The sequence below is a fragment of the Equus asinus genome, chromosome 23 (genome assembly GCF_041296235.1).
Source record: "Equus asinus isolate D_3611 breed Donkey chromosome 23, EquAss-T2T_v2, whole genome shotgun sequence".
Classification (NCBI taxonomy): domain Eukaryota; kingdom Metazoa; phylum Chordata; class Mammalia; order Perissodactyla; family Equidae; genus Equus; species Equus asinus.
In genome coordinates, this window is record NC_091812.1 from 8,687,282 (window position 1) to 8,708,121 (window position 20,840).

Genomic DNA, 20,840 nt, shown 5'->3' on the forward strand with positions numbered 1-20,840 from the left:
TGCACCCGTTGGCCCTCTTTCGATCTTCTTGGCGGAAATCTCTGTTTCCATCTTCTGCCCAGGTTTTCATTGGCTTGTTGTTGTTTTTTTCCTGTGGGGACGTGCGAGTTGATTGCATCTTTGGGCTTTTCACCCCTTGTCCGATGTGTGGTTTGCAAACATCCTCCCCCAGTCGTTGTGCTATCTTTGCATTCAGTCGATGGTTTCCTTCACTGGGCAGAAGCGTCCGCATTTGACGTGGTCCCATTGGTTTCTTGTTGCCTTGGTTGCCCTGGCCCAGTCGGACTTGCTTCTTCCAAACAGGCGGCTCAGACCGATGGCAAAGAGCACTCTGCCTAGGTCTTCTGCTACAAGGTTCACGGTTTCAAGTCTGCCATTCAAGGCTTTGATCCATTTCAGGTGGTGTGTGTGCCAGGTGTAACATCATGGTGTACGCTCGTTGTGTTCCATGTGGCTGTGCAGGCTTCCCAGCACCGTTTATGGTAGAGACTCTCCTTTCTCCGCTGTCTCCTCTTGGCTCCCTGGTCGAAAATGGGCTGTCCATGTACGTTTGAGTTGGGCTCTGGGTTCTCGATTCTGTTGCATGGGTCTGTGTGCCTGTTTTGGGGCCCAGACTGTGCCGTCTCGGTACCTAGTGCTTCGTCCTATATGTTGAAATCGGAAAGTGTGCCACGTCCTGCTTTTTTCGTTTTCCTGAGGATTCCTTTGCCTAGTCAGGGTCTCTTGTTGCTGGCTAGAAGCTTTAGGATTCCCTCTTCTGTCTCTGTGGGAAACATTGCTGCAACTTTGACTGGGATTGCATGGAATCCAGAGATTCCTTGCTCCGGTAGGGACGTTTCCAGTGTGTTGATGCTTCCACTCCTAGATCCTGGAATCTCCTTCTTTCTCCTTGTGTCTTCTTGAACTTCTGTCCCCCAACGTTTGTTAGTTTTCCATTGCCATGGCTTTCACCTGTTTTGCTAAGTTTCTTCATACAGATCTCATCCTTCTCACTGGCATGCAGTTGTTCACTTTTTCTTTTCAGCTTCAGTTTCTCTATGCTTTGCAACTTTGAATCGGTTTTGTTCTGGCAGAAGTGCATCGCTGAGCTCACATCTGCTGGCAATGCTCCCGTATTTGCTGTGGAAGTCTGGCCCTGTCTAACGTCCCTTCCCATCTGCCTCTACACTACCTCGGACGCCTGCCCCAGAATGCCTGAAGCAGTGGTGAGCAGGCTCACCCGAGGGTCCACCCGGCCCACCCCGGACCACCGACCCACAAGGTGCGGACCTCACCGCTGCACCACCGGCCGGCCCCTTTCATGTTCCGTTGGCAACCTGCAGTTGAGGGCAATGGGACTTGAATATGCTACTTGAGCCCAACTCTGGCACTGTGTAGATGAGGCCAGGTTGTTTGTCGGGTCCACTGCGATGTCAGAGGATTGGTCATAATCGTGTCTCTGCTGTCCCGGCAAGCTTCACGGACACATGGTTTCCTGGCCCGCTTGGAGCAGTCTCATAACTCACCCTGCCCACTTAGCCCAGCCTTGACCTTCGCTGGCGTCTTTTGGCTTGTGAATTTCTCTGCCTTTCAAACGTTCCAGCAGAGTCTGTCTAAAGACGGACATCATCTTTCATTGTGGATTATCCAGGTGTGATTTCTATTCGCCTTCCATTTTCTGGGACCTTTGTCTCTTTTCCATAGGAGAATCGTCATGGTATTTCTCGGCTATCCCCCTTAGACATGCTTATCAGTCCGTTCCCCTTCATTCCAAGTGATTCATTTGGCATTTCTGGAATCACCGTATGTTGTCTAGGCCGAGGTGTGAGTGCTTTCGTGACTCTTGGTTGTTGTCTTTGAATTTGCACCGGTCACTTGAAGGAGTCTTTGCTGTCCTAGCCTGGGTCAAACTAAGCACTGGGAACACGTGGTCATCTGGGTTGGTTTGACATCCTGAGGTCACAAACTCCAAACTCGAGGTGGTCCTGGCATCCCCCTTCACGGACACAATGTTTCCAAGACAAATTAGACGAATCTGATGAATCCCTCTCTCCAGGAAAGATATTTTTCTGTCTCCTTTCCGGATTTGGGAAGTTTCGAACTTCACCCCTGATCCTGGAACGTTCCCCCAGGTGCCGTCTAGATACGGGCTTCCTTTATTTCTATAGGCTGTGCCATTTGTTTGCCTTACATCCTCAGCCCTGGCCTGTTTCTTTTTCTTGCAACAGAATTGTAATGTTCTCATTTTCAGCCCACTTCCTTACATGTGGTGTCAAAACACATAATCCATAATCCTTCTACGGCAAGAGGTAGGGGGAGAGAATTTCGATGGAGGCAAACTGAGCACACTAGCCTGGGAGGGCAGCCTTCACGAAGGAACGAAGCCCTGTGGAAAAGGGTGCTTTTCAGCACCCTTGTAGAGCACTTCCAAACAAAGAGACGTAGCCCAAGCGTGACGGGGCTCCATTCCTTCAAGGCTTCCAAGACATCTCTTGGGACACATTAGCATGTACCCGGTGGGCCCCCGTGACGCCAGAGCTATGGAAAGTGAGACTGATCTGCAAAGAATGCCAGGGGCCTAGGAAAGGAGGCATCGAGTCTTCTCTTCAACGTCCTCAAGACCTCATTCTTGACTTTGGCTTATGCTTAAGGCAGAAGGACCACGTAGGTCTGAGAAGGCCCAAGTCCGGCCTCTTGCTTCCAATCAAGTTGCAAGCTTGAATCAGCATGGCCTCCCCATAGACTTGAATAGATGACAACGTTCTCCTCTCGGGGCTTGTCCCTCTATTCTCGCTTCTTGCCAAGGATTCCTTTCTTACCCCTCGAATCAGCGTCTGTTTTATGTCTTCCAGTTTCTGTGTCCGCTTTCTGTTTCTCAAAGCTGTTTCTGGGTATCCCTCCCTGTAATAGCCTAGCCTAGGCCAATCCTCGGTCTGTAACCGTGCGGCCATCTTGGCGGACAGGATCCTCGTGATGTCATAAACAACCTCAAAATTCGAAGTTGTCCTGACAACCTGCGTGCACACAGAGTTTCAGAGCCATCTCAGGCCAGTCCGACTCCTCACCCTTTCCTGGTAGGATAGTTTTCCTTTTTCTCGATTTCTTGTCGGTTTCTGTCTTGCTCCTCGAACTTTGGAAGGCCTGCTACATTCTCTCTAGACACTGGTTTCTGTCCTGTAAGATTATCCTGGGTTTTACCTCTTACATTTTATGTAGATGGCCAAGTGGGTGGACGTTCCCCAGAGAAAGTCCTGGACTCCCTCCCAAGTTGAAGTTGCCCGGGCAGTCCTCTGACACGCAATGATCGTGCCATCTCCTAGCACTCTGCCGATTCCACCTTGGCAGGTCCCATGTTTTCCTTCCTTCTTCCTCTGGGGAAGTGTACCAGATGCGTTCATGGATTGTAAAAGCCTCACGGTTCTTTTTCTGGTGCGTATTGATAACGTGACCTCACTATTGCTACTTAGTTTATGATCCCTGTCCGCACCGTACCATGAAATCTGTATGTCCTAACACTGCTAATGTGATCTGCACCCGTGATGTGAAACAGTGTGGCCTGGGCCGGCCAAGCGGAACGTGGGCACTTACCCGCTCCGCCACAGGGCCGGCCCTGAAGTGGACTTTTGGACCAACCTTTTGCCTGAGCTTGGGAACACATGGGCCTGTTTGGATTATTCGTGAAGGTGATTAGTAGTAACATCCTGGACGGTAACCTTTTCCGTGGGTGCATGGGTTTAGCAGGCAGCATGTTCTGTGGGTAGTATTCCTCTTCATCTATTTGGAAGGGTGTACCTTTCTGTAGCATCAGTACGCATTTTGAGGTGATTTTCCAGCCTTGGAAGTTCACCTTCTCTAATCTCTTTCAGCCCCAAAGCTTTATGCCGTCATTCTGGACCCCATTTTGGATTTTTTTTGCTTTTAGGTGAATTTATTGCCGCAGCCCTGCACTAGAACATCCTATATCTTTCCGATTTGCATCCTCATCGATGTAGACTTCCGTGTAGCTTACATCATCTTCCCCTGCGTAAGCCTAATAGCAGGCCCTCACCACACACTTGTGCCTCATCATCTGTTTCACCCTCTCACACCTCCCCGCTTTGTCTCTGGGAACCCCCAATCAAATGTCCCGTGCCACCTGTTCCTGACCGCTTGTTTTTCCTTCTCCTCTTAAGTGAGGTCCTACGGTACTTGCCTTGCTCCCTGGGGCTTGTTTCACTTCCCTAAAACCCTCACAGCCATTCTGGTGGTCACAAGTGGCTGGATTGCATCCTTGGTTCCGGCTGACTGGTATGCCATTGCGTGTCTATAGCCCATCTTCCTTCTGCACTCGTCCCTTGCGGGGCTGCAGCTAGGCTTCCAAGTCTTGGGTAGTGGGAGCGACGCTGTGGTGAACTCAGCGGTGCACATGTCTTTAGGCAGGAGTGTTTCCGAGTTCTTTGGATCAACACGCCGCAGAGGAATAGCTGGATCATATGGGACATGGATTCTTAAAGTTCTGAGGCAGTTCCACACCGCTTGGCGTAGTGGCTGCACCGGTCTGCACTCCCACCAACGGTGCAGGAGGCTTCCCTTCTCTCCACCTCCTCTCTGACACTTGTGGCTTCCTGTCTGCTTGGTTATAGCCATTGTGACCACAGTGAGCTGCTGTGCCCTTGCAGTTTGCATTTGCATTGGCCTGAGACTTCATGACGGTGAACAAGTGTTCATGCACCCGTTGGCCCTCTTTCGATCTTCTTGGCAGAAATCTCTGTTTCCATCTTCTGCCCAGGTTTTCATTGGCTTGTTGTTTTTTTTTTCCTGTGGGGACGTGCGAGTTGATTGCATCTTTGGGCTTTTCACCCCTTGTCCGATGTGTGGTTTGCAAACATCCTCCCCCAGTCGTTGTGCTATCTTTGCATTCAGTCGATGGTTTCCTTCACTGGGCAGAAGCGTCCGCATTTGACGTGGTCCCGTTGGTTTCTTGTTGCCTTGGTTGCCCTGGCCCAGTCGGACTTGCTTCTTCCAAACAGGCGGCTCAGACCGATGGCAAAGAGCACTCTGCCTAGGTCTTCTGCTACAAGGTTCACGGTTTCAAGTCTGCCATTCAAGGCTTTGATCCATTTCAGGTGGTGTGTGTGCCAGGTGTAACATCATGGTGTACTCTCGTTGTGTTCCATGTGGCTGTGCAGGCTTCCCAGCACCGTTTATGGTAGAGACTCTCCTTTCTCCGCTGTCTCCTCTTGGCTCCCTGGTCGAAAATGGGCTGTCCATGTACGTTTGAGTTGGGCTCTGGGTTCTCGATTCTGTTGCATGGGTCTGTGTGCCTGTTTTGGGGCCCAGACTGTGCCGTCTCGGTACCTAGTGCTTCGTCCTATATGTTGAAATCGGAAAGTGTGCCACGTCCTGCTTTTTTCGTTTTCCTGAGGATTCCTTTGCCTAGTCAGGGTCTCTTGTTGCTGGCTAGAAGCTTTAGGATTCCCTCTTCTGTCTCTGTGGGAAACATTGCTGCAACTTTGACTGGGATTGCATGGAATCCAGAGATTCCTTGCTCCGGTAGGGACGTTTCCAGTGTGTTGATGCTTCCACTCCTAGATCCTGGAATCTCCTTCTTTCTCCTTGTGTCTTCTTGAACTTCTGTCCCCCAACGTTTGTTAGTTTTCCATTGCCATGGCTTTCACCTGTTTTGCTAAGTTTCTTCATAGAGATCTCATCCTTCTCACTGGCATGCAGTTGTTCACTTTTTCTTTTCAGCTTCAGTTTCTCTATGCTTTGCAACTTTGAATCGGTTTTGTTCTGGCAGAAGTGCATCGCTGAGCTCACATCTGCTGGCAATGCTCCCGTATTTGCTGTGGAAGTCTGGCCCTGTCTAACGTCCCTTCCCATCTGCCTCTACACTACCTCGGACGCCTGCCCCAGAATGCCTGAAGCAGTGGTGAGCAGGCTCACCTGAGGGTCCACCCGGCCCACCCCGGGACACCGACCCAGAAGGTGCGGACCTCACCGCTGCACCACCGGCCGGCCCCTTTCATGTTCCGTTGGCAACCTGCAGTTGAGGGCAATGGGACTTGAATATGCTACTTGAGCCCAACTCTGGCACTGTGTAGATGAGGCCAGGTTGTTTGTCGGGTCCACTGCGGTGTCAGAGGATTGGTCATAATCGTGTCTCTGCTGTCCCGGCAAGCTTCACGGACACACGGTTTCCTGGCCCGCTTGGAGCAGTCTCATAACTCACCCTGCCCACTTAGCCCAGCCTTGACCTTCGCTGGCGTCTTTTGGCTTGTGAATTTCTCTGCCTTTCAAACGTTCCAGCAGAGTCTGTCTAAAGACGGACATCATCTTTCATTGTGGATTATCCAGGTGTGATTTCTGTTCGCCTTCCATTTTCTGGGACCTTTGTCTCTTTTCCATAGGAGAATCGTCATGGTATTTCTCGGCTATCCCCCTTAGACATGCTTATCAGTCCGTTCCCCTTCATTCCAAGTGATTCATTTGGCATTTCTGGAATCACCGTATGTTGTCTAGGCCGAGGTGTGAGTGCTTTCGTGACTCTTGGTTGTTGTCTTTGAATTTGCACCGGTCACTTGAAGGAGTCTTTGCTGTCCTAGCCTGGGTCAAACTAAGCACTGGGAACACGTGGTCATCTGGGTTGGTTTGACATCCTGAGGTCACAAACTCCAAACTCGAGGTGGTCCTGGCATCCCCCCTTCACGGACACAATGTTTCCAAGACAAATTAGACGAATCTGATGAATCCCTCTCTCCAGGAAAGATATTTTTCTGTCTCCTTTCCGGATTTGGGAAGTTTCGAACTTCACCCCTGATCCTGGAACGTTCCCCCAGGTGCCGTCTAGATACGGGCTTCCTTTATTTCTATAGGCTGTGCCATTTGTTTGGCTTACATCCTCAGCCCTGGCCTGTTTCTTTTTCTTGCAACAGAATTGTAATGTTCTCATTTTCAGCCCACTTCCTTACATGTGGTGTCAAAACACATAATCCATAATCCTTCTACGGCAAGAGGTAGGGGGAGAGAATTTCGATGGAGGCAAACTGAGCACACTAGCCTGGGAGGGCAGCCTTCACGAAGGAACGAAGCCCTGTGGAAAAGGGTGCTTTTCAGCACCCTTGTAGAGCACTTCCAAACAAAGAGACGTAGCCCAAGCGTGACGGGGCTCCATTCCTTCAAGGCTTCCAAGACATCTCTTGGGACACATTAGCATGTACCCGGTGGGCCCCCGTGACGCCAGAGCTATGGAAAGTGAGACTGATCTGCAAAGAATGCCAGGGGCCTAGGAAAGGAGGCATCGAGTCTTCTCTTCAACGTCCTCAAGACCTCATTCTTGACTTTGGCTTATGCTTAAGGCAGAAGGACCACGTAGGTCTGAGAAGGCCCAAGTCCGGCCTCTTGCTTCCAATCAAGTTGCAAGCTTGAATCAGCATGGCCTCCCCATAGACTTGAATAGATGACAACGTTCTCCTCTCGGGGCTTGTCCCTCTATTCTCGCTTCTTGCCAAGGATTCCTTTCTTACCCCTCGAATCAGCGTCTGTTTTATGTCTTCCAGTTTCTGTGTCCGCTTTCTGTTTCTCAAAGCTGTTTCTGGGTATCCCTCCCTGTAATAGCCTAGCCTAGGCCAATCCTCGGTCTGTAACCGTGCGGCCATCTTGGCGGACAGGATCCTCGTGATGTCATAAACAACCTCAAAATTCGAAGTTGTCCTGACAACCTGCGTGCACACAGAGTTTCAGAGCCATCTCAGGCCAGTCCGACTCCTCACCCTTTCCTGGTAGGATAGTTTTCCTTTTTCTCGATTTCTTGTCGGTTTCTGTCTTGCTCCTCGAACTTTGGAAGGCCTGCTACATTCTCTCTAGGCACTGGTTTCTGTCCTGTAAGATTATCCTGGGTTTTACCTCTTACATTTTATGTAGATGGCCAAGTGGGTGGACGTTCCCCAGAGAAAGTCCTGGACTCCCTCCCAAGTTGAAGTTGCCCGGGCAGTCCTCTGACGCGCAATGATCGTGCCATCTCCTAGCACTCTGCCGATTCCACCTTGGCAGGTCCCATGTTTTCCTTCCTTCTTCCTCTGGGGAAGTGTACCAGATGCGTTCATGGATTGTAAAAGCCTCACGGTTCTTTTTCTGGTGCGTATTGATAACGTGACCTCACCATTGCTACTTAGTTTATGATCCCTGTCCGCACCGTACCATGAAATCTGTATGTCCTAACACTGCTAATGTGATCTGCACCCGTGATGTGAAACAGTGAGGCCTGGGCCGGCCAAGCGGAACGTGGGCACTTACCCGCTCCGCCACAGGGCCGGCCCTGAAGTGGACTTTTGGACCAACCTTTTGCCTGAGCTTGGGAACACGTGGGCCTGTTTGGATTATTCGTGAAGGTGATTAGTAGTAACATCCTGGACGGTAACCTTTTCCGTGGGTGCATGGGTTTAGCAGGCAGCATGTTCTGTGGGTAGTATTCCTCTTCATCTATTTGGAAGGGTGTACCTTTCTGTAGCATCAGTACGCATTTTGAGGTGATTTTCCAGCCTTGGAAGTTCACCTTCTCTAATCTCTTTCAGCCCCAAAGCTTTATGCCGTCATTCTGGACCCCATTTTGGATTTTTTTTGCTTTTAGGTGAATTTATTGCCGCAGCCCTGCACTAGAACATCCTATATCTTTCCGATTTGCATCCTCATCGATGTAGACTTCCGTGTAGCTTACATCATCTTCCCCTGCGTAAGCCTAATAGCAGGCCCTCACCACACACTTGTGCCTCATCATCTGTTTCACCCTCTCACACCTCCCCGCTTTGTCTCTGGGAACCCCCAATCAAATGTCCCGTGCCACCTGTTCCTGACCGCTTGTTTTTCCTTCTCCTCTTAAGTGAGGTCCTACGGTACTTGCCTTGCTCCCTGGGGCTTGTTTCACTTCCCTAAAACCCTCACAGCCATTCTGGTGGTCACAAGTGGCTGGATTGCATCCTTGGTTCCGGCTGACTGGTATGCCATTGCGTGTCTATAGCCCATCTTCCTTCTGCACTCGTCCCTTGCGGGGCTGCAGCTAGGCTTCCAAGTCTTGGGTAGTGGGAGCGACGCTGTGGTGAACTCAGCGGTGCACATGTCTTTAGGCAGGAGTGTTTCCGAGTTCTTTGGATCAACACGCCGCAGAGGAATAGCTGGATCATATGGGACATGGATTCTTAAAGTTCTGAGGCAGTTCCACACCGCTTGGCGTAGTGGCTGCACCGGTCTGCACTCCCACCAACGGTGCAGGAGGCTTCCCTTCTCTCCACCTCCTCTCTGACACTTGTGGCTTCCTGTCTGCTTCCTTATAGCCATTGTGACCACAGTGAGCTGCTGTGCCCTTGCAGTTTGCATTTGCATTGGCCTGAGACTTCATGACGGTGAACAAGTGTTCATGCACCCGTTGGCCCTCTTTCGATCTTCTTGGCAGAAATCTCTGTTTCCATCTTCTGCCCAGGTTTTCATTGGCTTGTTTTTTTTTTCCTGTGGGGACGTGCGAGTTGATTGCATCTTTGGGCTTTTCACCCCTTGTCCGATGTGTGGTTTGCAAACATCCTCCCCCAGTCGTTGTGCTATCTTTGCATTCAGTCGATGGTTTCCTTCACTGGGCAGAAGCGTCCGCATTTGACGTGGTCCCGTTGGTTTCTTGTTGCCTTGGTTGCCCTGGCCCAGTCGGACTTGCTTCTTCCAAACAGGCGGCTCAGACCGATGGCAAAGAGCACTCTGCCTAGGTCTTCTGCTACAAGGTTCAGGGTTTCAAGTCTGCCATTCAAGGCTTTGATCCATTTCAGGTGGTGTGTGTGCCAGGTGTAACATCATGGTGTACTCTCGTTGTGTTCCAGGTGGCTGTGCAGGCTTCCCAGCACCGTTTATGGTAGAGACTCTCCTTTCTCCGCTGTCTCCTCTTGGCTCCCTGGTCGAAAATGGGCTGTCCATGTACGTTTGAGTTGGGCTCTGGGTTCTCGATTCTGTTGCATGGGTCTGTGTGCCTGTTTTGGGGCCCAGACTGTGCCGTCTCGGTACCTAGTGCTTCGTCCTATATGTTGAAATCGGAAAGTGTGCCACGTCCTGCTTTTTTCGTTTTCCTGAGGATTCCTTTGCCTAGTCAGGGTCTCTTGTTGCTGGCTAGAAGCTTTAGGATTCCCTCTTCTGTCTCTGTGGGAAACATTGCTGCAACTTTGACTGGGATTGCATGGAATCCAGAGATTCCTTGCTCCGGTAGGGACGTTTCCAGTGTGTTGATGCTTCCACTCCTAGATCCTGGAATCTCCTTCTTTCTCCTTGTGTCTTCTTGAACTTCTGTCCCCCAACGTTTGTTAGTTTTCCATTGCCATGGCTTTCACCTGTTTTGCTAAGTTTCTTCATAGAGATCTCATCCTTCTCACTGGCATGCAGTTGTTCACTTTTTCTTTTCAGCTTCAGTTTCTCTATGCTTTGCAACTTTGAATCGGTTTTGTTCTGGCAGAAGTGCATCGCTGAGCTCACATCTGCTGGCAATGCTCCCGTATTTGCTGTGGAAGTCTGGCCCTGTCTAACGTCCCTTCCCATCTGCCTCTACACTACCTCGGACGCCTGCCCCAGAATGCCTGAAGCAGTGGTGAGCAGGCTCACCTGAGGGTCCACCCGGCCCACCCCGGGACACCGACCCAGAAGGTGCGGACCTCACCGCTGCACCACCGGCCGGCCCCTTTCATGTTCCGTTGGCAACCTGCAGTTGAGGGCAATGGGACTTGAATATGCTACTTGAGCCCAACTCTGGCACTGTGTAGATGAGGCCAGGTTGTTTGTCGGGTCCACTGCGGTGTCAGAGGATTGGTCATAATCGTGTCTCTGCTGTCCCGGCAAGCTTCACGGACACACGGTTTCCTGGCCCGCTTGGAGCAGTCTCATAACTCACCCTGCCCACTTAGCCCAGCCTTGACCTTCGCTGGCGTCTTTTGGCTTGTGAATTTCTCTGCCTTTCAAACGTTCCAGCAGAGTCTGTCTAAAGACGGACATCATCTTTCATTGTGGATTATCCAGGGGTGATTTCTGTTCGCCTTCCATTTTCTGGGACCTTTGTCTCTTTTCCATAGGAGAATCGTCATGGTATTTCTCGGCTATCCCCCTTAGACATGCTTATCAGTCCGTTCCCCTTCATTCCAAGTGATTCATTTGGCATTTCTGGAATCACCATATGTTGTCTAGGCCGAGGTGTGAGTGCTTTCGTGACTCTTGGTTGTTGTCTTTGAATTTGCACCGGTCACTTGAAGGAGTCTTTGCTGTCCTAGCCTGGGTCAAACTAAGCACTGGGAACACGTGGTCATCTGGGTTGGTTTGACATCCTGAGGTCACAAACTCCAAACTCGAGGTGGTCCTGGCATCCCCCTTCACGGACACAATGTTTCCAAGACAAATTAGACGAATCTGATGAATCCCTCTCTCCAGGAAAGATATTTTTCTGTCTCCTTTCCGGATTTGGGAAGTTTCGAACTTCACCCCTGATCCTGGAACGTTCCCCCAGGTGCCGTCTAGATACGGGCTTCCTTTATTTCTATAGGCTGTGCCATTTGTTTGCCTTACATCCTCAGCCCTGGCCTGTTTCTTTTTCTTGCAACAGAATTGTAATGTTCTCATTTTCAGCCCACTTCCTTACATGTGGTGTCAAAACACATAATCCATAATCCTTCTACGGCAAGAGGTAGGGGGAGAGAATTTCGATGGAGGCAAACTGAGCACACTAGCCTGGGAGGGCAGCCTTCACGAAGGAACGAAGCCCTGTGGAAAAGGGTGCTTTTCAGCACCCTTGTAGAGCACTTCCAAACAAAGAGACGTAGCCCAAGCGTGACGGGGCTCCATTCCTTCAAGGCTTCCAAGACATCTCTTGGGACACATTAGCATGTACCCGGTGGGCCCCCGTGACGCCAGAGCTATGGAAAGTGAGACTGATCTGCAAAGAATGCCAGGGGCCTAGGAAAGGAGGCATCGAGTCTTCTCTTCAACGTCCTCAAGACCTCATTCTTGACTTTGGCTTATGCTTAAGGCAGAAGGACCACGTAGGTCTGAGAAGGCCCAAGTCCGGCCTCTTGCTTCCAATCAAGTTGCAAGCTTGAATCAGCATGGCCTCCCCATAGACTTGAATAGATGACAACGTTCTCCTCTCGGGGCTTGTCCCTCTATTCTCGCTTCTTGCCAAGGATTCCTTTCTTACCCCTCGAATCAGCGTCTGTTTTATGTCTTCCAGTTTCTGTGTCCGCTTTCTGTTTCTCAAAGCTGTTTCTGGGTATCCCTCCCTGTAATAGCCTAGCCTAGGCCAATCCTCGGTCTGTAACCGTGCGGCCATCTTGGCGGACAGGATCCTCGTGATGTCATAAACAACCTCAAAATTCGAAGTTGTCCTGACAACCTGCGTGCACACAGAGTTTCAGAGCCATCTCAGGCCAGTCCGACTCCTCACCCTTTCCTGGTAGGATAGTTTTCCTTTTTCTCGATTTCTTGTCGGTTTCTGTCTTGCTCCTCGAACTTTGGAAGGCCTGCTACATTCTCTCTAGACACTGGTTTCTGTCCTGTAAGATTATCCTGGGTTTTACCTCTTACATTTTATGTAGATGGCCAAGTGGGTGGACGTTCCCCAGAGAAAGTCCTGGACTCCCTCCCAAGTTGAAGTTGCCCGGGCAGTCCTCTGACGCGCAATGATCGTGCCATCTCGTAGCACTCTGCCGATTCCACCTTGGCAGGTCCCATGTTTTCCTTCCTTCTTCCTCTGGGGAAGTGTACCAGATGCGTTCATGGATTGTAAAAGCCTCACGGTTCTTTTTCTGGTGCGTATTGATAACGTGACCTCACCATTGCTACTTAGTTTATGATCCCTGTCCGCACCGTACCATGAAATCTGTATGTCCTAACACTGCTAATGTGATCTGCACCCGTGATGTGAAACAGTGAGGCCTGGGCCGGCCAAGCGGAACGTGGGCACTTACCCGCTCCGCCACAGGGCCGGCCCTGAAGTGGACTTTTGGACCAACCTTTTGCCTGAGCTTGGGAACACGTGGGCCTGTTTGGATTATTTGTGAAGGTGATTAGTAGTAACATCCTGGACGGTAACCTTTTCCGTGGGTGCATGGGTTTAGCAGGCAGCATGTTCTGTGGGTAGTATTCCTCTTCATCTATTTGGAAGGGTGTACCTTTCTGTAGCATCAGTACGCATTTTGAGGTGATTTTCCAGCCTTGGAAGTTCACCTTCTCTAATCTCTTTCAGCCCCAAAGCTTTAGGCCGTCATTCTGGACCCCATTTTGGATTTTTTTTGCTTTTAGGTGAATTTATTGCCGCAGCCCTGCACTAGAACATCCTATATCTTTCCGATTTGCATCCTCATCGATGTAGACTTCCGTGTAGCTTACATCATCTTCCCCTGCGTAAGCCTAATAGCAGGCCCTCACCACACACTTGTGCCTCATCATCTGTTTCACCCTCTCACACCTCCCCGCTTTGTCTCTGGGAACCCCCAATCAAATGTCCCGTGCCACCTGTTCCTGACCGCTTGTTTTTCCTTCTCCTCTTAAGTGAGGTCCTACGGTACTTGCCTTGCTCCCTGGGGCTTGTTTCACTTCCCTAAAACCCTCACAGCCATTCTGGTGGTCACAAGTGGCTGGATTGCATCCTTGGTTCCGGCTGACTGGTATGCCATTGCGTGTCTATAGCCCATCTTCCTTCTGCACTCGTCCCTTGCGGGGCTGCAGCTAGGCTTCCAAGTCTTGGGTAGTGGGAGCGACGCTGTGGTGAACTCAGCGGTGCACATGTCTTTAGGCAGGAGTGTTTCCGAGTTCTTTGGATCAACACGCCGCAGAGGAATAGCTGGATCATATGGGACATGGATTCTTAAAGTTCTGAGGCAGTTCCACACCGCTTGGCGTAGTGGCTGCACCGGTCTGCACTCCCACCAACGGTGCAGGAGGCTTCCCTTCTCTCCACCTCCTCTCTGACACTTGTGGCTTCCTGTCTGCTTGGTTATAGCCATTCTGACCACAGTGAGCTGCTGTGCCCTTGCAGTTTGCATTTGCATTGGCCTGAGACTTCATGACGGTGAACAAGTGTTCATGCACCCGTTGGCCCTCTTTCGATCTTCTTGGCAGAAATCTCTGTTTCCATCTTCTGCCCAGGTTTTCATTGGCTTGTTTTTTTTTTCCTGTGGGGACGTGCGAGTTGATTGCATCTTTGGGCTTTTCACCCCTTGTCCGATGTGTGGTTTGCAAACATCCTCCCCCAGTCGTTGTGCTATCTTTGCATTCAGTCGATGGTTTCCTTCACTGGGCAGAAGCGTCCGCATTTGACGTGGTCCCGTTGGTTTCTTGTTGCCTTGGTTGCCCTGGCCCAGTCGGACTTGCTTCTTCCAAACAGGCGGCTCAGACCGATGGCAAAGAGCACTCTGCCTAGGTCTTCTGCTACAAGGTTCACGGTTTCAAGTCTGCCATTCAAGGCTTTGATCCATTTCAGGTGGTGTGTGTGCCAGGTGTAACATCATGGTGTACTCTCGTTGTGTTCCATGTGGCTGTGCAGGCTTCCCAGCACCGTTTATGGTAGAGACTCTCCTTTCTCCGCTGTCTCCTCTTGGCTCCCTGGTCGAAAATGGGCTGTCCATGTACGTTTGAGTTGGGCTCTGGGTTCTCGATTCTGTTGCATGGGTCTGTGTGCCTGTTTTGGGGCCCAGACTGTGCCGTCTCGGTACCTAGTGCTTCGTCCTATATGTTGAAATCGGAAAGTGTGCCACGTCCTGCTTTTTTCGTTTTCCTGAGGATTCCTTTGCCTAGTCAGGGTCTCTTGTTGCTGGCTAGAAGCTTTAGGATTCCCTCTTCTGTCTCTGTGGGAAACATTGCTGCAACTTTGACTGGGATTGCATGGAATCCAGAGATTCCTTGCTCCGGTAGGGACGTTTCCAGTGTGTTGATGCTTCCACTCCTAGATCCTGGAATCTCCTTCTTTCTCCTTGTGTCTTCTTGAACTTCTGTCCCCCAACGTTTGTTAGTTTTCCATTGCCATGGCTTTCACCTGTTTTGCTAAGTTTCTTCATAGAGATCTCATCCTTCTCACTGGCATGCAGTTGTTCACTTTTTCTTTTCAGCTTCAGTTTCTCTATGCTTTGCAACTTTGAATCGGTTTTGTTCTGGCAGAAGTGCATCGCTGAGCTCACATCTGCTGGCAATGCTCCCGTATTTGCTGTGGAAGTCTGGCCCTGTCTAACGTCCCTTCCCATCTGCCTCTACACTACCTCGGACGCCTGCCCCAGAATGCCTGAAGCAGTGGTGAGCAGGCTCACCTGAGGGTCCACCCGGCCCACCCCGGGACACCGACCCAGAAGGTGCGGACCTCACCGCTGCACCACCGGCCGGCCCCTTTCATGTTCCGTTGGCAACCTGCAGTTGAGGGCAATGGGACTTGAATATGCTACTTGAGCCCAACTCTGGCACTGTGTAGATGAGGCCAGGTTGTTTTTCGGGTCCACTGCGGTGTCAGAGGATTGGTCATAATCGTGTCTCTGCTGTCCCGGCAAGCTTCACGGACACACGGTTTCCTGGCCCGCTTGGAGCAGTCTCATAACTCACCCTGCCCACTTAGCCCAGCCTTGACCTTCGCTGGCGTCTTTTGGCTTGTGAATTTCTCTGCCTTTCAAACGTTCCAGCAGAGTCTGTCTAAAGACGGACATCATCTTTCATTGTGGATTATCCAGGGGTGATTTCTGTTCGCCTTCCATTTTCTGGGACCTTTGTCTCTTTTCCATAGGAGAATCGTCATGGTATTTCTCGGCTATCCCCCTTAGACATGCTTATCAGTCCGTTCCCCTTCATTCCAAGTGATTCATTTGGCATTTCTGGAATCACCGTATGTTGTCTAGGCCGAGGTGTGAGTGCTTTCGTGACTCTTGGTTGTTGTCTTTGAATTTGCACCGGTCACTTGAAGGAGTCTTTGCTGTCCTAGCCTGGGTCAAACTAAGCACTGGGAACACGTGGTCATCTGGGTTGGTTTGACATCCTGAGGTCACAAACTCCAAACTCGAGGTGGTCCTGGCATCCCCCTTCACGGACACAATGTTTCCAAGACAAATTAGACGAATCTGATGAATCCCTCTCTCCAGGAAAGATATTTTTCTGTCTCCTTTCCGGATTTGGGAAGTTTCGAACTTCACCCCTGATCCTGGAACGTTCCCCCAGGTGCCGTCTAGATACGGGCTTCCTTTATTTCTATAGGCTGTGCCATTTGTTTGCCTTACATCCTCAGCCCTGGCCTGTTTCTTTTTCTTGCAACAGAATTGTAATGTTCTCATTTTCAGCCCACTTCCTTACATGTGGTGTCAAAACACATAATCCATAATCCTTCTACGGCAAGAGGTAGGGGGAGAGAATTTCGATGGAGGCAAACTGAGCACACTAGCCTGGGAGGGCAGCCTTCACGAAGGAACGAAGCCCTGTGGAAAAGGGTGCTTTTCAGCACCCTTGTAGAGCACTTCCAAACAAAGAGACGTAGCCCAAGCGTGACGGGGCTCCATTCCTTCAAGGCTTCCAAGACATCTCTTGGGACACATTAGCATGTACCCGGTGGGCCCCCGTGACGCCAGAGCTATGGAAAGTGAGACTGATCTGCAAAGAATGCCAGGGGCCTAGGAAAGGAGGCATCGAGTCTTCTCTTCAACGTCCTCAAGACCTCATTCTTGACTTTGGCTTATGCTTAAGGCAGAAGGACCACGTAGGTCTGAGAAGGCCCAAGTCCGGCCTCTTGCTTCCAATCAAGTTGCAAGCTTGAATCAGCATGGCCTCCCCATGGACTTGAATAGATGACAACGTTCTCCTCTCGGGGCTTGTCCCTCTATTCTCGCTTCTTGCCAAGGATTCCTTTCTTACCCCTCGAATCAGCGTCTGTTTTATGTCTTCCAGTTTCTGTGTCCGCTTTCTGTTTCTCAAAGCTGTTTCTGGGTATCCCTCCCTGTAATAGCCTAGCCTAGGCCAATCCTCGGTCTGTAACCGTGCGGCCATCTTGGCGGACAGGATCCTCGTGATGTCATAAACAACCTCAAAATTCGAAGTTGTCCTGACAACCTGCGTGCACACAGAGTTTCAGAGCCATCTCAGGCCAGTCCGACTCCTCACCCTTTCCTGGTAGGATAGTTTTCCTTTTTCTCGATTTCTTGTCGGTTTCTGTCTTGCTCCTCGAACTTTGGAAGGCCTGCTACATTCTCTCTAGGCACTGGTTTCTGTCCTGTAAGATTATCCTGGGTTTTACCTCTTACATTTTATGTAGATGGCCAAGTGGGTGGACGTTCCCCAGAGAAAGTCCTGGACTCCCTCCCAAGTTGAAGTTGCCCGGGCAGTCCTCTGACGCGCAATGATCGTGCCATCTCCTAGCACTCTGCCGATTCCACCTTGGCAGGTCCCATGTTTTCCTTCCTTCTTCCTCTGGGGAAGTGTACCAGATGCGTTCATGGATTGTAAAAGCCTCACGGTTCTTTTTCTGGTGCGTATTGATAACGTGACCTCACCATTGCTACTTAGTTTATGATCCCTGTCCGCACCGTACCATGAAATCTGTATGTCCTAACACTGCTAATGTGATCTGCACCCGTGATGTGAAACAGTGAGGCCTGGGCCGGCCAAGTGGAACGTGGGCACTTACCCGCTCCGCCACAGGGCCGGCCCTGAAGTGGACTTTTGGACCAACCTTTTGCCTGAGCTTGGGAACACGTGGGCCTGTTTGGATTATTCGTGAAGGTGATTAGTAGTAACATCCTGGACGGTAACCTTTTCCGTGGGTGCATGGGTTTAGCAGGCAGCATGTTCTGTGGGTAGTATTCCTCTTCATCTATTTGGAAGGGTGTACCTTTCTGTAGCATCAGTACGCATTTTGAGGTGATTTTCCAGCCTTGGAAGTTCACCTTCTCTAATCTCTTTCAGCCCCAAAGCTTTATGCCGTCATTCTGGACCCCATTTTGGATTTTTTTTGCTTTTAGGTGAATTTATTGCCGCAGCCCTGCACTAGAACATCCTATATCTTTCCGATTTGCATCCTCATCGATGTAGACTTCCGTGTAGCTTACATCATCTTCCCCTGCGTAAGCCTAATAGCAGGCCCTCACCACACACTTGTGCCTCATCATCTGTTTCACCCTCTCACACCTCCCCGCTTTGTCTCTGGGAACCCCCAATCAAATGTCCCGTGCCACCTGTTCCTGACCGCTTGTTTTTCCTTCTCCTCTTAAGTGAGGTCCTACGGTACTTGCCTTGCTCCCTGGGGCTTGTTTCACTTCCCTAAAACCCTCACAGCCATTCTGGTGGTCACAAGTGGCTGGATTGCATCCTTGGTTCCGGCTGACTGGTATGCCATTGCGTGGCTATAGCCCATCTTCCTTCTGCACTCGTCCCTTGCGGGGCTGCAGCTAGGCTTCCAAGTCTTGGGTAGTGGGAGCGACGCTGTGGTGAACTCAGCGGTGCACATGTCTTTAGGCAGGAGTGTTTCCGAGTTCTTTGGATCAACACGCCGCAGAGGAATAGCTGGATCATATGGGACATGGATTCTTAAAGTTCTGAGGCAGTTCCACACCGCTTGGCGTAGTGGCTGCACCGGTCTGCACTCCCACCAACGGTGCAGGAGGCTTCCCTTCTCTCCACCTCCTCTCTGACACTTGTGGCTTCCTGTCTGCTTGGTTATAGCCATTCTGACCACAGTGAGCTGCTGTGCCCTTGCAGTTTGCATTTGCATTGGCCTGAGACTTCATGACGGTGAACAAGTGTTCATGCACCCGTTGGCCCTCTTTCGATCTTCTTGGCAGAAATCTCTGTTTCCATCTTCTGCCCAGGTTTTCATTGGCTTGTTGTTTTTTTTTTCCTGTGGGGACGTGCGAGTTGACTGCATCTTTGGGCTTTTCACCCCTTGTCCGATGTGTGGTTTGCAAACATCCTCCCCCAGTCGTTGTGCTATCTTTGCATTCAGTCGATGGTTTCCTTCACTGGGCAGAAGCGTCCGCATTTGACGTGGTCCCGTTGGTTTCTTGTTGCCTTGGTTGCCCTGGCCCAGTCGGACTTGCTTCTTCCAAACAGGCGGCTCAGACCGATGGCAAAGAGCACTCTGCCTAGGTCTTCTGCTACAAGGTTCACGGTTTCAAGTCTGCCATTCAAGGCTTTGATCCATTTCAGGTGGTGTGTGTGCCAGGTGTAACATCATGGTGTACTCTCGTTGTGTTCCATGTGGCTGTGCAGGCTTCCCAGCACCGTTTATGGTAGAGACTCTCCTTTCTCCGCTGTCTCCTCTTGGCTCCCTGGTCGAAAATGGGCTGTCCATGTACGTTTGAGTTGGGCTCTGGGTTCTCGATTCTGTTGCATGGGTCTGTGTGCCTGTTTTGGGGCCCAGACTGTGCCGTCTCGGTACCTAGTGCTTCGTCCTATATGTTGAAATCGGAAAGTGTGCCACGTCCTGCTTTTTTCGTTTTCCTGAGGATTCCTTTGCCTAGTCAGGGTCTCTTGTTGCTGGCTAGAAGCTTTAGGATTCCCTCTTCTGTCTCTGTGGGAAACATTGCTGCAACTTTGACTGGGATTGCATGGAATCCAGAGATTCCTTGCTCCGGTAGGGACGTTTCCAGTGTGTTGATGCTTCCACTCCTAGATCCTGGAATCTCCTTCTTTCTCCTTGTGTCTTCTTGAACTTCTGTCCCCCAACGTTTGTTAGTTTTCCATTGCCATGGCTTTCACCTGTTTTGCTAAGTTTCTTCATAGAGATCTCATCCTTCTCACTGGCATGCAGTTGTTCACTTTTTCTTTTCAGCTTCAGTTTCTCTATGCTTTGCAACTTTGAATCGGTTTTGTTCTGGCAGAAGTGCATCGCTGAGCTCACATCTGCTGGCAATGCTCCCGTATTTGCTGTGGAAGTCTGGCCCTGTCTAACGTCCCTTCCCATCTGCCTCTACACTACCTCGGACGCCTGCCCCAGAATGCCTGAAGCAGTGGTGAGCAGGCTCACCTGAGGGTCCACCCGGCCCACCCCGGGACACCGACCCAGAAGGTGCGGACCTCACCGCTGCACCACCGGCCGGCCCCTTTCATGTTCCGTTGGCAACCTGCAGTTGAGGGCAATGGGACTTGAATATGCTACTTGAGCCCAACTCTGGCACTGTGTAGATGAGGCCAGGTTGTTTGTCGGGTCCACTGCGGTGTCAGAGGATTGGTCATAATCGTGTCTCTGCTGTCCCGGCAAGCTTCACGGACACACGGTTTCCTGGCCCGCTTGGAGCAGTCTCATAACTCACCCTGCCCACTTAGCCCAGCCTTGACCTTCGCTGGCGTCTTTTGGCTTGTGAATTTCTCTGCCTTTCAAACGTTCCAGCAGAGTCTGTCTAAAGACGGACATCATCTTTCATTGTGGATTATCCAGGGGTGATTTCTGTTCGCCTTCCATTTTCTGGGACCTTTGTCTCTTTTCCATAGGAGAATCGTCATGGTATTTCTCGGCTATCCCCCTTAGACATGCTTATCAGTCCGTTCCCCTTCATTCCAAGTGATTCATTTGGCATTTCTGGAATCACCGTATGTTGTCTAGGCCGAGGTGTGAGTGCTTTCGTGACTCTTGGTTGTTGTCTTTGAATTTGCACCGGTCACTTGAAGGAGTCTTTGCTGTCCTAGCCTGGGTCAAACTAAGCACTGGGAACACGTGGTCATCTGGGTTGGTTTGACATCCTGAGGTCACAAACTCCAAACTCGAGGTGGTCCTGGCATCCCCCTTCACGGACACAATGTTTCCAAGACAAATTAGACGAATCTGATGAATCCCTCTCTCCAGGAAAGATATTTTTCTGTCTCCTTTCCGGATTTGGGAAGTTTCGAACTTCACCCCTGATCCTGGAACGTTC